This window comes from Panthera tigris, chromosome B2, assembly GCF_018350195.1.
Source record: "Panthera tigris isolate Pti1 chromosome B2, P.tigris_Pti1_mat1.1, whole genome shotgun sequence".
Classification (NCBI taxonomy): Eukaryota; Metazoa; Chordata; class Mammalia; order Carnivora; family Felidae; genus Panthera; species Panthera tigris.
The window spans coordinates 29,399,587-29,417,320 of NC_056664.1; the positions used below are offsets into that span (position 1 = coordinate 29,399,587).

Consider the following 17,734-nt stretch of genomic DNA (forward strand, 5'->3'; position numbering starts at 1 on the left):
TGAGTGCTTGAATTGTCCCATCTTTGGCAAGAGTCTCCTCACCTCCTTTTGATGTAGTCCTAAGATACTTTGATAGCTTCTTGAGTTTTTGTTATAATGAAACATCCAAGCACATCTTATACATTTCCTTCTCCAGCCTGAGAACAAAGCATTTCTTTAAGGTTTCCATTGATAGGAAATGGCAATTAGAGACCACAGTCTGAATCCCAAGGACACTCATTGCTATTGGGTTGATCCTTGTTTTCTAGGGCCTTCTGGTGGACAGGAAGTACAAACATATATATTCTAACATAAAGTCATTCTTTGTTTATACTAATACTTTTGATTTAAATAAGACTTCCATTATTTTACATGACTTCATCTAATATCTACTCTTTCTCCCAACCAAATATTTCAGTTCCCAAACATACCAACATTTGCTTTATCTCTCCATATTATCACCTTAATTGATTAGTCATTAATCAATTAATATAGAAATGAAAACCATTTTTCAATTTTGTTTGTCCTTAGGATATATCTCACAAGGCATATACAGTCAAGTTAGTATGGTTTAAAGTTGTTTGAAATAGTTCTTCTCTTTGTGATTATACCACTAACTGTGCAGATAGGTTTTGTTTTATTTTTCTTTTGCTCTTTAAGGAAAGCTTTTTGTTTGTTTGTTTTGAGAGAGAGAGAGAGAGAGAGAGAGACCGTGCGTGCGAGCAAGGAAGTCAGAGGGAGAGGGAGAGAGAGAATCTTCAGCAAGCTCCATGCCCAGCATGAAGCCCAACTAAGGGCTGAGTCTCATGACCATTAGATCATGACTTGAGCCAAAATCAAGACTCTGATGCTTAACCGACTAAGCCACCCAGGCACCCCTGGGGAAAGCTTTTTAAAGTTAATTTTTTTGGTAATTATTTAAAATATTTACACAGTTTCAGAGTCAGATCTACAAAACAAAGTATATCAGAAAAACCTAATTTCTATCCCTATCTCCTCTACTTGATTTCCTCCTTCTCCCATACATAGACATTTTAAAAAGTTTTTAGCTTATTCTTCCATTGTATATATATATATATATATATATATATATATACACATATATTATTCTTAGATATATAGTAACATTTTATGTAGTTTTCCTCACTTTTTATTTAAAAAGTTATTTTATTGAGATATTTATATATAGTTCTACCTTGCTTTTTCTAGACAATGTATGCTGGTGATCATTCCATGACAGTATATAGAGACATTTTTTAACCCCCCCCTTTTGTTAATGCTGCACAGTACTTCATATTTAGTTCAACCAGTTTCTTATAGTTGTACATTTGGACTGTTTCTATATTACAAACAGGGCTGCAATAAATAACCTATGTAAACACTTTTCCATATTTTTGCCAGTGATTTTTTTAGATAGATTCTGAGAAATGGTATTACTGGATCAAAGAGGAAATGCATATGTAATTTTACTAGATATGGCCAACCGAATTACCCTTCATAGGGGTTGCCTCTTTCTGCATTCCCATCAACAGTATACTAAAATGACTGTTTCCCCACAGCTTTGCCAACAAATTGGTTGGATTTTTGCCAATTTGATAAGTAAAAAACACTACTTTAGTACAGTTTTGATTTGTATTTTTCTTGTTAGAAGAAAAGTTGAACATTTTTTAAATATGTTATGGAGCCCTTTTCATTTATTTCTGTGAACTGTTTGTTCATGTCTCTTCCAATTTTAAAAAACTTTTTAAAAACTGATTTAAGTAATGTCTATACCAACATGGGGCTCAAACTCACAACCCAGAGATCAAGAACTGCATGCTTCAGGCACCTGGGTGACTCAGTCGTTTAAACATCTGACTTTGGCTCAGATCATGATCTGACAGGCCGAGAGTTCAAGCCCCGTGTTCGGTTTTGTGCTGACAGCTTAGAGCCTGGAGCCTGCTTCAGATTCTGTCTCCCTCTCTGCTTCTCCCCAACTCATGCTCTCTCTCTCTCTTTCTCAAAAATAAATAAGCATTAAAAAAAAAAAACAAAGAAAAAAAGAGTTGCATGTTCTTTCAACTGAGCCAGCTAGGTGCCCTGTTCTTGCAATTTTTAAGTTGAGTTTGTAGGGGCAGAAAAAATTTCCCTTCTTCCTTTCTAGGTTCTTTGGCTGGTCTAATAGTTAAATTGACAAAGATTAACAGAAGAAAAACACAATTTATACTTACAAGAGCCTCATAAAAAATATGACATTCCAAGACAGTCAGGCAACTGAGGTTTATCTGCTGGCCTGAGCTAAGGAATGGGATAGAGGCCTAGGGCTTCAAAGGGGATGGGGGCAATTCACAGGAAGATGAAAAGAGGCATTATTTTGTAGTCATGTGTTTGCCCTGTCAAGCAGGTAAGTCAGATAAAAAGTTATCAGTGCACCTGGCTGGCTCAGTCAGTAGAGCATGTGACTCTTGATCTTGGGGTTGTGAGTTTGAACCCCATGTTGGGTATAGACATTACTTGAAAAAAAAAAGTTATCTCTGGTAATAGCTCTCTTTATGGTTCAGGTCCCTATATAAGTTCTTTTAGGCATTGAGGGAAGATAAAAAGCTTTTCCTGAGTCTGCTGGGTGTTGATTTCCTTCAGGTCAAAATAATTCACATGCCAAAGTGGCACATTTTAGAGTGGCTTATTCTGCTCCCCTTAAAGTTGTTGGTTCTTTTCCCTCTAATTTTAGAAGTTCTTTATATATTAAGGATGTTAGCCATTTGTGACATGTTTATCATTTTACCGTGCTTATGGTAATGTTTTCCTTATGAAAGTATTTGCTTTTAAATTGTTTTAAAGTTTATTTATTTATTTGAGAGAGAGAGAGAGAGAGGCAGAGAGAGAGGGAGAGAGAGAATCCCAGTAGGCTCTGCACTGTCTGTGCAGAGCCCAATGTGGGGCTCTAACTCACGAAATGTGAGATCATGACCTGAGTCAAAACCAAGAGTCTAACGCTTAACTAACAGCTACCCAGGTGCCCCTTCTATAGTTTCAATTTTTAAAAAATATCCTATGTAGAAGTTATCCTTTTGTATGCTATGATAAATGGATCAAATTTTATTCTTTTTGTATAGAGTCTCAAATTTATTTATTACTATTTCCCCTCCCTCCCTTCCTTCAGCCTGCCTTTTCCTGGACATTGTATTCTTTCCTAGGTTTGCCAAAACTGGACATGGATCAAAATAAACATCTGTTCGACTCCCTGCACTTGATCCATTTTGTTGCCTGTTTTTCTTTCCTGTACTCTTTGTGATTTCTGCACAGTGTTTTTCCAGCAGCTCAAGGGAGTTATGACCTTTTGAGTTTCAGGAAGAGTGGGCTAAAGATCTGTCCAGAGAGTGATTCAAGCTGGAGCAGGTCCTGCCGAGGCTGAGGAGGGCCAGCTCTGCTTGGGGGTGAGGATAGGATTGGGTAGAAAGTGGTTTCCTGGGGGCAAAGTGGGGGTACTCATTCAGGACCATTCAGGAGCTCAGTTGTTTCCTGTTCCCATATACCTCCTGCTCTTGTTTTCTATGTTTGAAAGTATCAATTTTCTAACTGAGGAAGACTGGTGACAGAAGGAAGAGAAGTGGACAGTAAAAGGGAAGAATGGAATACAGAGATTGGAACTTCTCTTCCTCTATACTCACGTGATAGTCAGGGCAGCTCCATATCATCAATGCCAGCTCCCACCTGCCATTTTCTACAACCAAGTGCCAGGTACTCTGCTAAATGCTTTACGGGGAGTAAGTCATCTAATCTTGACCTGTTAGTTGGCTAAGGTTGTTACTACCAGAAGGGAAAAGAGGCTCAGAATTAAGGTCACACTTGTAAGTAGTAGGATGATGTCAGTCTGCATGACATTAAATTCCAGGCTCAATATGCCTAAGTCTGCGGCCTCTATAATAAAAGGTTCATAATACCCTATAGTTATATTTCCTCTTCCATCTGAGGACTAACCTCATCCCATTTCACTCCCCAGATCCACTGAGCTCAGATGTGGGCAGTGTGGTTGACTCTAGACTTTGCAGCCCTCATGCTGGGTTGTAAGTCTCTGTGGCCTGGGAGGGCCCCATGCTGGCCATCTTTTATTCCATTGCCAGCACAGTGCCTGGCACATTGTAAATACTCATTACATATCTGTTGGATAATTGAATAGATGAAAAAGAACGGGAAAAAGAAATGTGTGTTGGCGATGAAGGGGCAGGAGTAGAGGAGGCACAGGGGGAGAGAGGCAGATTTAGGGGTAAGACAGAGGGGCTGGAAGGTGCTGGACTGGTGACTGGAAGGGGTCCATGTTGATGTTTGTTCAGAAGCACAGAAAAGTTGTCACTTGCAGGTCAAGAAATATTTCAATTTTTTAACAACTTGATCATGAGGAAATGACCTAGACTGTAGTAATTTTCTGTCACTTATCCCTTATCAGAGGCATTTTATTTTCTGAATACATCATCTAATGGGTCCAGGACTGAACAGAGCTCCCCTCTGTGCAGCAGATATGACTTCTGCTTCCATCCTTCAGATTTTGAATATTTCTGTTCCATATTCAAACGTCCTCAACTGTCCTTTCAATTGGAAAACAAAACACAAACACAAACCCTGACTGTCTTCTACAAACAAGCTAAGATGAAGAACGTATTGAGCTCTTTCAGGTTGCAAAGAACAGAGAAACACTCAAGTTACCTTCAGGGGGGAAATTTTTCTAAGGCTATACAGGTAAGTAAGAAAAATAGGAAATGGCTTTTTCCCATCTTGCAAGATGGTGGGTGAAAAAAGCTGAGAAGTGAGATACTAAGAAGAAACCTAAAACCTAGAAGGCTGATGCTGGTGGCAGGGTTCAGAAGGGTAACCTCAAGGCTAAAACGGCAAAGAAGGGAAGTGGGAAGTCCCATCAGAGCTGAAATCCTGTCCTAGTCAGAGGAATTGGCAGATATTCCCCCATTGACTATGTATTCCAGAAGGGCCATGTAGAAGAGGAAGTATTCAGCAGCTAAATCCGGGTTGAAAAGAAAAAGAAGTTTCTTGCTATTGTCACAAAACCAGTTAGTGGTGACAATGGTGGTACCCTAGTGATTAAACTTTGAAAAATACCTAGATATTATCCTACTGAAGATGTGCCTTGAAAGCTGTTGAGCCATGGCAAAAAACTTTTAAGTCAGCATGTGAGAAAACTGCGAGCTGGTGTCACTCCTGGGACCATTTTGATCATCCTCACTGGGGGCAACAGAGGCAAGAGGGTTGTTTTCCTGAAGCAGCTGAGCAGTGCTTGCTACTTGTGACTGGACCTCTGGCCCTCAATCGAGTTCCTCTGTGTAGAACACACCAGAAATTTGTCATTGCACCTCCACCAAAACATCTCACTGATGCTTGCTTCAAGAAGAAGCTGTGTAAACCCAGACACCAGGAAGGTGAGATCTCTGACATGGTGAAGGAGAAATATGAGATTACAGAGCAGTGCGAAGTTGATCAGAAAGCTGTGGACTTGCAAATTCTGCCACAAATCAAAGCTCTTCCTCAGCTTCAAGGCTACCTCTGCCCTGTGTTTTATGTCATAAATGGAGTGTATCCTCACAAATTGGTGTTCTAAATTTCTTACAAAGAATCTAATTTAATAACTGATCCATTAGAAAGAAAGAAAGAAAGAAAGAAAGAAAGAAAGAAAGAAAGAAAGAAAGAGGGGTACCTGGGTGGCTCAGTTGGTTAAGCATCTGACCCTTCATCTCAGCTCAGGTCTTGATCTCAGGGTTGTGAGTTAGGGCCTCGCATTGGGCTCCATGCTGGGTGTGAAGCCTACTTGAAAGGAAGAAAGGAAGAGAGAAAGAAAGAGAGAAAGAGAGAGGAAGGAAGGAAAGGAAAGGAAGATGGAAGAAAAATAGGAAATGGTCTGTGTAGGCCTTGAGGAGAGCTGGAGTGCCATTCAGGATATAACATGGGATGGGGTGGCCTGGCAGAGAAGAGGAAACTGCTCTCTGTCCTTGAGCATAATGACAGTAACTCCTTCATTTCACAGCTCTTCCGGGGCCTGAACAGATTACCTCCACATCAGCTCCAAACTTCCTCTACCTTTGCTGCTTCTCTTTCACCTGTCTCTTCTTTCCTCTCTAGTACCACAACTTCTACAAGTTGGCTACTCTTATTTCCTTTTCTTTTCTTTTCCTTCTTTCCTTCTTTCTTTCCTTCTTTCTTTCCTTCCTTCCTTCCTTCCTTCCTTCCTTCTGTCCTTTGTTTTTGCTTTAGGGTATGATGGTATCATTAATTTGTGGGCATATTGCTCTTTCTTAAAAAATTTTTTTAAGTTTTATTTATTTATTTTGAGGGGGGAGGGGCAGAAAGAGGGTCAGCTCTGAGCTGTCAGCTCCAAGTTTGACATAGGGCTCAAACTCATGAAACTGTGAGATCATGACCTGAACCAAAATCAAGAGTCAGATGCTTGGGGCACCTGGGTGGCATGGTTGGTTAAGTGTCCAATTCTTGGTTTCAGCTCAGGTCAAGATCTCACAGTTCATGGGTTCGAGCCCTGCATTGGGCTCTGTGCTGTCAGCTCAGAGCCTGCTTGGGATTTTCTCTCTCCCTCTGTATCTGCTCCTCCCCTGTTCATGCTCTCTCTCTCTCTCTCTCTCTCTCAAAAAAATAAATAAATAAACTTTAACAAGAAGAAAAGATCTGCAAAATAAATGAAAAAAGATTATTTAAAAAAAAAGAGTTGGACACTCAACTGACTGAGCCACCCAGGTGCCCCATTAATTCTGGGGAGTTATTGCTCTTTGTAAGAGAAAATCTATAATGTACTCTTTGATTACATGAAATTAAGGCAGAGTCTGAACTGAGAGGCTGATCCAAGAGGTGTTCCATTGCTAAGCACAATTCCTTGAGCAGAGAGGTGAGAAATGTCTAGAGTGGGTCCCCTGAGACAGAAATCATTTTAGGAACAGTCACCTTTGGTATGGAATTCTAATGTGTCCCTGTTCTGGGTTGTAATTCCCCTACTCGTTGGCCTATCCATGGTTCAAGTCTCTACTAAGCTGAGTTGACCCCTAGCCCGTTGTTAGCTTGTAAAGGAAGGGAAGGGCTACAGAGCCTGGATGCTCACAGAGAAGTGGTAAGAGGAAGAAGGAAGAGGTAATATTGACCAGGAAAATGGTGGCACTTCCTGCGTCAGGGTCCTAGACTTCCTGTAGCTGTAGAACAGTAGGGGTTTGAGTTATTTTGTAACCGGGGCACAGGAGTACAAGAGCACCTGCTGCAGGGATCCCAAACAGACGAGGTTTGATCACTTTCCACTGACAAAATCGAAAGTCAGAGACATGAGTGGTGGTGAAACAAGAAAGAAATTCATTTCAGGGAGGCCTATACTGGGAGGATGGCAGACTGACTAGTGTCACAAAGACTGTCTCCAAAGTGCTGGAAAAGCTTCTAGGTTTATTATTTTATTTATTTATTTAATTTTATATTATATTATATTATATTATATTTTGAGACAGAGAGAGCACAAGTGAGCAAGGGGCAGAGAGAGAGAGAGAGAGAGAAGTGGGGCTCACCCAAAGCAGGACTCAAACTCATCTGATGTGGGACCCAAACTGACAAACTGTGAGAACATGACCTGAGCCAAAGTCAGATGCTTAATGACTGAACCACCCAGGCACCTGCCTCTAGGTTTATAAAAGGAAAATGTGGGACAAATGTTGGTGGGTATGTGCAGGTGGGCAGCAAAAATCAGGTTGTTCATTGTCTTGGAGTCAGTTATGTGGGGTCTTGCTGGGTCAGAGCACTCTTTATTGCTTGAGGGGGTAGTTTCTGTCCCCAGTGGATGCTTTGCCCAAAGGGTCTTTTATCTGAGTTAAGAGAGAAACTGGAAAGAGGAACTTAATCAGAAAATACTGACTACGATCAGAATGGAGGTAGTTGCAGTCCTCTTTCAATTTGACTATCAAAAGAAAGTGAGAGGAGACTGGGTGGCTCACTCAGTTGAGCGTCCAACTCTTGATTTAGGCTCAGGTTATGATCTCAGGATCATGAAATCAAGCCTCACTTCAAGCTCTAGGCTGATCATAGAGCTTGCTTAAGATTCTCTCCCTCTCCCTCTGACTCTCCCCACTGCTTGGGTGCTCTCTCTCTCAAAGGAAAAAAAAAAAAGAAAGAAAGAAAGAAAGAAAGAAAGAAAGAAAGAAAGAAAGAAAAGAAAAGATAGAAAGCCAGAAAGATGGAAGGAAGAAAAGAAAGTGATGGCCAAAGGCTGAGAACCCGGGCTTCCCTTTCACCATATGGAGCTGGTGTTCTCCCTGTGGTGCCTGCATATTCCTGTGTCTCTGTGGAATGATTCCAAATCCCCACCCTCTGTCTATAGAGGCCCCGCTACTTCCTACCTCTTCAAATATCCTCCCCTTTCACTAGTTCTTCTCCCACTTTTTTTTTTTACCTTCTTCCTCTCTTCTTCACTCCCTCCCAATCTCTTCTTGCTCACATTCTTCAACATCTTTTTCTTTTGACTTATATTTTAATCTTTCCATTCCACCACCTTCAGTCTTTTCTTCCATTTCCTCCTTCTTTCCCATCTCCTTGCCTTACCTAACTTCTTGGCTTTCTCCCACTTTTCACTGCAACAGCTTTTTATCCCATCCATTCAGCGTACCTGGAGGGTGCAAACTCATGGCCTGCTGCCTGATAACTGCAGAGACATATAATATGTAACAGAATGCTTACCAAAAATATTGAATTCATTCCCAACATTTAAAAATGGGATATTTCACCTAAAAAAAATCCAGATTTCAATTTCTAAAAAAATTGAAACTATCTGGCATCATGAGGCCCATAACGGTAACAGTTGAGGAAGCAGGATGGTGGCGGCCCCTCTCAGGTAACCAGAGTCTACTTGGTGTCCCCTGGTTTCCCTCACACTGAGGGAAAATGTCAGTTAGCAATTATCATTTAGTTTGAGCAGCTTTTTTTCCATTAGCATAAGAATTTCTGTTCCAACCCACATCTTTACTCAAAAGTGGGAGAACAAAGAGACAGCAAAAGCCTTGTTTTTTTCTCAGCCCTGAGTGCTTTATCATTTGCATTTCCTGCTTTGCCTCTGCAGGCGGCAAAGTCTGCAACCTCTGCTATAGACAAAGACCCCTATCTCCCTTCCCCATTTCTCTACCCTCACCTCCTCTTCTTCCGTAGTACCCCGCCCACATTTTGTTCGTGCGAAGATTAGTTTTTAATGCAGCACTGTAAGGTTAAGTAACTTCAGGACGACTACTGAAACTTTCAATCTTCAATCTACAGAAAAGTTCTGTGAAAAATCATCATATTTTTGCAGTGGTGCTTTGTATATGTTCATGGATTGGAGTAGTTACTTTATTGAGAATCTATTACTTGTCTTGCTATTTGTGTCATCTGGCTAACAACCTATTCATATGGATGAGAGCTGAGGAAATGTTTACTGTGCATGCCCAAGACAACCTTCTTTTAGGATCATTATCAGCTTGGGGATGGCATTCAGCTGGTAGTAACAGAAACCTGAAAAACAGTGACATAACAATTTAGGGGCTTAATTTTTCTGCATTTAAAATCAATCTCAAGGTGAGAACAGAGCTCCTAATAGTGTAGCAAGAAGCTGGCTCCCTCAGCCCCTGAGCCGTCTCTTCTCTAGGGCTGGTTGTGTCTTGCATCATCTCTTTGTTTATTTTCCTTCTTAACCCTTACCATATTCTGACATATTATATAGCAATTAGTTGATGATCTGTCTCTTCTCACTAGACTAAGTTCACTGAGGGAAGGGATTTTTGTCTATTTTCTTCATGAGGAGTCCCTAGCACTGAAAACACCATGTGTTTGTTGAGTAAATGAAGAAATGCTGTCCAGATGACTGCTGGAGGTCCGGCTATCATGTTGATGCTTCAGGCAGGGGTAAATGGGAGGATAAAGGCCAAAGAAGACCCAAGCCTGTAGAGTCAGTTCCAGAAAAGGATTTTCTTGCAAGTCCCATTTAGTAACTTAGGAGTCTCACTGAACTGTGTCACAGAGCCACTCCTACTTGCATGGGAAGCTGAGGGAAAAAATTATTTTTAAAATAGAGGAACATTTCTAACCAAAGTTAGACAAACCAAAGTTTTGTCAGTAGGAGGAATGGAGAATGGATATTGGGTCTCTGCAAGATGGCTCTGATGCACTTTCTGAATGCTTGAAGCTCCAGAAATCCTACACAAAGCTCTTGACCATGGCCCTATGCCCTATGCCTCCTACTTAATTTACTCTCGTGAGTAACATCAGCTTCCTTGAATTCACTACACTGTGATTCCTTAATTCCATACTTACCATTTACCTGTTGGGTTTCTAAAATGTAATTGCATATAATACTAAGAACCATGAATAGTAAGATAAGCCTCATCTTTAATCTACCAATTATTCTATTTTAGGTATTGCTATTCTTTTTGAAACATTCAGTGGCTTAAGCTCTACCCAACAGGCCTCTGATTTTGTGTGTGCTTGCATGTATGCATGGGCATGCAAGTGTGTATGCATGAGTTCACATGTGCACAGATCTGTGTCCACATATCATAAAAAAGGGGAAGAGAACAGAAGCTTCTCCCTGTCTCTTCCTCCTCCCTTTCAAGGCAGATGCTGTCTGGAGCTAAAAAATGCTTTGATGGGTAGAATGCAGGACTGTGCATCCCAACAGATAACCTGAGGCACAGGGAGAATTGGGCACCTTGGGCCCTGCCTATGAACTCACAAAGGTGGTAAGTGTGGCTAAATTCCAGCCTCAGCCTCAGCTCCCTTGGCCTCATGCACCAGCAGGGCACAGACTGCCTGCCCAAAGGAAGGTGCCTTTTTTCCTAATTTGCACAAAAGGTGCCACTTGTTGTGAAGCTCACATACCTATGGGTTGCCTGTGCTTATTTAATTCAACCCAGGAGGAGTCTTTTAAAAATGCACACAAAGTCTCTCTGTAAGCAGGCTGTAGCCAGCTCTCCTGTATGGAGGTCAGTAGATTTCTCCCCTACTAAGTCTGAGAGCCAGAGATCTGCATGTGAGTCCTCACTGAAATCCCCACTCTCTCCCTTCCTTCTTTCCTTCATCTAGTCTGTGTGTGACTATTGAATGAAAATAAGTGGAAGACAGACACAGTCCAACACCTTCTAAGTAAGACTGTCTCTCCCCAGGCATGCTGCCTTGCCAGAGAGATGAAGCCAAGCTTGTGGGGCAACTGGATGGGTTGGAAGCTGGTTGAGTGGGCAGTGAAAGAATTCACCCAAGGCAGGACAAAGGAGATAGAGGCTTATTGAATATACTGTAAGGGAGCAGCAGCCAGGAGATCAAAGAAGAGACTCTGCCTAGAGGCAGTGGGGGATGGGGAGGGGCTATAGTTAAGGGAGGGTATGAGAAGGTATGGGAACATGTGGAATTTTCCTTTTTTGGTACCTGTGCCCAGTTGCAAGTAGCCCATTGGTCAACTAGGACTTATGGCTATTTTGAGGTGGGTCACCTAAATGGGCCTGTTTGCACTCTGCCTGGTGGTCACTGTGGGCCCTGCTACCTTACTCAGTTTTCCATTACTCAAGCTTGCTGCCTAAAAGAGGCCTTTACAAAGCTCACAGTACATGTAGCCCATACTGTACTCCACTGAGGGACTCTTGTCATGGGTGTATCCTGGCTCCCTCCAGATTGCCTCTGGAGGTGTCTAACCCCATCCCCTCCTCATTTTAATTCCATTTTAGACAATGTTGTCTTCTGATGCTGGCACCAAACAGGTATGAGCTACTTCTGGAGCCCCTTGTGCACTGGTCACACTTTCAAACTCAGAGGACCTATTGGATGTATGAAATAATTAGATCTATCTTAAAATGCTCACCAAATAATGAATGTACACAATAGTTAGTTATACAGCAGAATGGTTTATTTTTTATTTTATTAAAATTTTTTTTCATGTTTATTTATTTCTGAGAGGGAGAGAGGGAGTGAGAGAGAGCATGAACAGGAGACGGGCAGAGAGAGAGGGAGACACAGAACCTGAAGCAGGCTTCAGGCTCTGAGCTGTCAGCACAGAGTTCCATGCGGGGCTTGAACTGTGAGATCATGACCTGAGCCACCCAGGTGCCCCCAGAATGGTTTTTAAAGTAACAGTTTAGGGGTTTCCGGGTGGCTCAACTGGTTGAGTGTCTGACTCTTGATTTTGGCTTGGGTCGTGATCTCGTGGTTCATGGGATTGGGCCCGTGTTGGGCTCTGCACTGGTTGTGCAAAGCCTGCTTGGGATTCTCTCACTCTCTCTGACCCTCTCCTGCTCTCTCTCACTTGCTCTCTCTCTCTCTCTCTCTCAAAATAAACAAACACTTTTAAAATAAAATAAAATAACATAACAGTTTAGCTCTTTTATCAAATTAAATCTCATAGAGAAAGAAGCTCACTATACAAGAAAAACACAGAGGTGGAACCTCTCTGGATGAAGAGGCCCAGGAGTTAAGGCCTGGCCACTGTGTACCAATCTGCGTACTAGCCAGGGCCCCTGGAGGCCATTCTGTGGATCTCCAAGTGTCCCTTGAACATGGTTTGCAAATGTATAGGGTGGTGGAAAGAACTCAGACTCAAAGTTGGGGATTGGTGTGCGTTCCCGCTTTGCTGCTGAGTAACCTAGGGCAAGTGAAAGAAGCCACTCACTCCCTGTTAGCCTCATGCCCACACCCACAGGAATGGGAGAACAACCCACACAGGCACCTACACCCCAGTGGAGAATTACCCAGATGTCCCCTCCCTGTCATCTACTCAGAAGGTCCTTTCTCAGCAGCCTCCTCCGTCTTATCATTTGACTGTTTATCTTGATGGCTATGTATCTCTGACACTGACAGAGCTGATTGCTGCCTCAAACTCCATCATCCTCTTCTCCCTCAGCAATGGTATCTGAATCTTGTATGAGGGACAGTGTGCTACTTAAGAACACTTACTTCCCCAGACTCCCTTGCATCTAGGGGTGGCCACATGACTATTTGGATAATGAGTCATCAGCAGAAGTCCGTTTGGTGTGGCTTTCAGGAATTCTGTTGTTTTCAGATAGATTCAGTTGCAACATACCTTTTGCTCTTTCCTCTTCCTTTCTGCCTGAAATGTGGGTATGATGCCTGCAGGCAGAACAGCTACCTTACACCCATGAGGCAGAAGGATGGACTGGTATAGATGTGAGGTAACACCTCTGGCAACATTGGGGACATGTTACCAAACCAGAAGAGATGGGTCAACACAGCAGCAGTGTCTTTCTTAGTGAGCACTGTCCTCCTTGCAGAGCTGGAGAGAGGTGGGGTCTTGGAGCCACTAACACCCATCATGCTTGATGGTAAGAAAGGGAAATCCAAAGAAGTTGGGTCTTAGCTGGGGCCTATAAAGGGCTAATGGGGCAGCGATCTTGCCTCTCCTACCTACCTCCTTGTCCTAATACTATCCTAATAATCTTTCTCCCACTCTGTCTCCCAGGATATTCCTACAGTCTCAGTATTTGGCCTCAGCTATGAGAAAAATTTCTTACTATTATTCTTTGTTTATTTTGTAGTTCTCTGAAGATATTCTTTGGATAGCTTTTTGCCATTTGTCACTCTTTTTTCTCTATTCCTTGTGTGTCAGCATTCTTTCTTGCTTATTTCTGTTACATGCTCACTCCCTGAAATTTGATCTAGCCTTCAAGGTGTGTCCCAGATGCTTTTGGGAAACCAGCCTGGATGGAGACATTTCCCTTCTCTGTAACCCCACAGCACGTAGTTTCTGTGGCTTCTATGATCACCAGCACACTGGCATGTGCTTGATTAGACTTATTCCTTTTATTACTCTCTAAATTCCTTAAGGCAGGGAATGTCTTGTACTCAGCCCTGCCCTTAGCACATTGTATGTGGCCCATGAGTATTCATTGAGTTCAACTGGAAATTCCAATTTGAGAAGAGAAGACACATAGATACACACAAAGCACGATGTATTTAAATAAAGTGGAGATTTCATTTTCCTTGAGAAATGCCTCCTCTACAGGCCTTTGCCACACATGTACAGGACAGGGGGAAAGAAGGCATAGCTGTAAACCACCCACTTGGAGAACCCTTTTATTCAGGAGAAACACAAGCTGTAAAAGAAATCACTATCACCTCTTATCACCTGTAATAAGGAAATTCTGAATAACTCTTTCCTGGGGATCCAGTGAGTCAGAGGTTCACACCTGGTTAGGTAAGTAGTGGGTGTGATCAGGGAAGAAGTGATGAATGTTCTTTTGGATTCAGCACCCAGCATCAGCTATTTCTACAGCAGTGATGCAGGTTTCCACATAGAGTCCTTAATATTGTTCAGAGTGCTTTCACACACATGTCCAAACAGGATGAAGCAACGGTAGTTGCCTAGAAAAGGAACTTGATGGAGCAGATTCAAAGGATCCAATTGTTGCACTAGGAGAAGTCTTCTTAAGGAAAGGAACATAGCAGGAAAGGAGAAGCAGAACTTCCTTGTCTTGACAGTGTAAGTGTGGACATGTCTAGCGACCAATTAAATGTGAGAATTGGAAGCTGAAGAGGGAGGGAATGGGCTGGAGAGTAGATTTTGGAGTCACTGGCACGTAAATGGAGATTAAACCCTGACTCTGGGAAAGATCACCTTGGGAGGGTATGAAGGAAGGGGAGGATGAATCTGAACACTTAGGTGGTGAGTAGAGGACAAGACACTGGAGAAGGCCAAGAAGGGCCAGCCATAGAGGTTAAGACTAAGTAGGAGATGGGGAGCCTGGGAGGCTCAGTCAGTTAAGCACTGGACTCTCTCTTTCTCTCTTTTTTTTTTTTTTTGAGAAAGAGGGTGCAAATGAGTGAGAGGTAGAGAGAGAGAGAGAGAGAGAGAGAGAGAAGAGGAACTCACTTCAAATGGTCTTGTGTTCACCTGAAGCGGGGCTTGAGCTCTCCTGAAGCCGGACTCGAACTCATGAACCGTGAGATCATGACCTGAGCTGACATCAGATATTTAACCAACTGAGCCACCTAGGTGCCCAAGCATTGGACTCTTGATCTCAGCTAAGAGTCGTGAGTTCAAGCCCTGAGCCTACTTAAAAAAAGAAAAAAACAAAAAACAAAAAACTAAGTAGGAGAGGAAATTATTGTGGAAACCAAGGGTTGAGACTTCTGAGAGGAGAGAGACAGAGAGACAGAAATAGCACCAATGAATGCAAACAGAGTTTCTGGGAAGGGGAGAATCACAAAGTACCAATTGGATTTGGAGTGGGGCAAAGGGAGGGGATACATGGGATAAAAGTGGAGATGAAAGGTGAATTTCCAAGGTGCCAGAAAAGAGAAGCAAGGAGAGTGTGGAGACACAGAAGTAGGGTGACGGTCACCAAATGTCAGCTCCTTCAGGGTCCTTGCTTTTTCTGGGCAAGCCCCTCATGATGACTGAGCAGGGGTGGGGTTGGAAAGGCCTGGCTGTTTTCACCCAATTTGGTTTGCTCTGTGGGGGCTCTCCATAGCTGTCTGAAGCTCTGCAGGCCCTCCCCTTACCATCACAGAGGTTGATTTCTAATCAACATCTTACATCTCAAATTCCATCCGGGTGTCTGCTTCCAGAGAACCCAATCTCTGACACAGTGGTGGAAACAAGTCTTTGAAGAGTTTAGTGGGAAGGAGTAAGGAAGGGTTTCTAAAATTTTTTCTTTTGTTTGTTTTAAGAGCAGGAAGGAGAGGAAGGAGCCCGTGGAGAGGGAGTGCTTGACGATACTGGAAGGGGACAGGATGGTTACGAGGTGAGGCCTGGGGAGAAGGCGGAGGATGGACTTTAAGGCCAAAAAGAGTGATTGGCTTGGAATAAGAGGGATCAGTTGCTCAGTCTCTGAGATTGAGGCTGATGGTATATTGATTGGGTGAATCTAGATTGTTTTTGGGGGTAGTCGAGGAAGTGAGGAACACTCTGCTCAGGGACTTCAGTGACCAATTGCTGGAGAGAGGAAAGCAGGAATCCTCGAGGTTAAGGTGGATTAGATGCTTTCACCTCCAGTGAGGATTTGGGGGAAGCAGGGCAACTTTTAGCAGAGCTGTAAACAGAGGAGAAACTCTGGGCAAAACCCAGATAGAGATAGAGATCTGAGATAGAAGACCCACTTCTTCCTGTTAGAATCTGTTTGGTCTGACTAGATGGATTTGGTGTACTGATTCCAGAATCCAAAGGATTTTCTATGCCTTCAAACTCCATGCCATCCTCATATCCGCTAAACACATCCTCTGTATTACACACAAGACATGATACAAATATTGATCAGGGCAGGATTGACGTGAGAACCCTCCAACACCTTGGAATTCTGTCATTTAACCAGTTCCAGTTTCTCCTAACTGTACAATTATCAATTCCATATTTCTCCATTTGTTCCAGAAGGATGTAATTTGAGATGTCATGAAATGCCTTAATCAAATGCACCCCCTTGGGTCTGCTATAGTGCCTCATTCTGTCAGTCTCCCTGACAAGACAACATAAATGAGGACAGTCTGGCATGACCATGGTGGCCACATTTACTTCTTTTAAGGTCTCACAAGACACCACTTAAAAAAAAATGTTTATTTTTGAGAGAGAGAGACACACACAGAGCGTGAGCATGGGAGGGGCAGAGAGAGGGAGACACAGAATCTGAAGCAGGCTCCAGGCTCTGAGCTGTCAGCACAGAGCCCGAGGCGGGGTTCCAACTCAGGAACCGCGAGATCATGACCGGAGCCAAAGTCGGATGCTTAACTGACTGAGCCACCCAGGTGCCCCACAAGACACCTTTTTGTATCTCATTTGAGGATTTTTGCCTATGGTAATTGTTAAGGCCACTGATTTGTAATTTTCAACATTTGCCTTTTGTCCATCTTTGGAAGTCAAAGCTACCTCCAGCCTTCTAACACCTGTCTTCCTTTCCATGATTCCTCAAAGATCACTGATGGTGACTTGTTGATACTCCTAGTATCATAATTTTTTTTTTTTTTACTCTGGCCTGTAGTCCATTCATAGCAGGTATTTGAACACATTTGGTGCAACTACAGTTTCTCTTACCTTCTTTTTTTTAGGGGGGGGGGGTGTTGACTCCTACTTACCAATAGTCACCTTACCCTTTCCATTCAAAGGCCATGGTTCTTGTTGAGAAACTGAAAGCACTCAAAGATTCTGCTGTCCATCCCTCATCTGGGAATACTGTATGATTGGCATGAGGGCGGGACGCATTCCTTCTTCCTTTTTGCTTTTGTCATAACCAGTTTCACACCCCAAGATCAAACCTCCTTATCTTTCCCTGTAGGGATCCAGATACTATCAAGCTCAATGCCCTGCCACTCCCTATGCAGTGACTGATATATTCTTTTTTTTAAATGTTTTGTTTTTTAATTTTAGAGGGAGAGAGAGAGCAAGCACGGCAAGCAGGGAAGAGGGGCAGCGGGAGAGAGAGAATGTTAAGCGGGCTCTCAGCTCCTAGCCGGACTCGGCCAATCCCGGGGCTCTAGGATCACGACCTGAGCCGTAATTGAGAGTGGAAGGCTCAACCGACTGAGCCACGCAGGCGCCCAATGACCGACATATTCTCATGGGAAAATGGGGGTAAGGATTAAAAGGAAAAGGGAATAACTCTATTCACACGTTCTGCAACTACAAAGGCCGAATTCAAGGTCAGTGTAATTGCGTGTTTCTAATTTATTTGGCCGCCAGATGGCGAAACTGTGTGCCTTTAAAAAAAAAAAAAAAAAAAAAAAGGATGTCCGCCATTCTAAAAAAACATTAACAAAACAGTTACTAGACACAGGT

At 42.8% G+C, this 17,734-nt stretch overlaps 1 pseudogene; it reads left to right on the forward strand.

Annotated features, from left to right (window-relative positions):
• The first annotated feature begins 4,715 nt into the window (after positions 1-4,715).
• On the forward strand, positions 4,716-5,566 carry LOC102972394 (annotated as a pseudogene).
• The last annotated feature ends 12,168 nt before the right edge of the window (positions 5,567-17,734 follow it).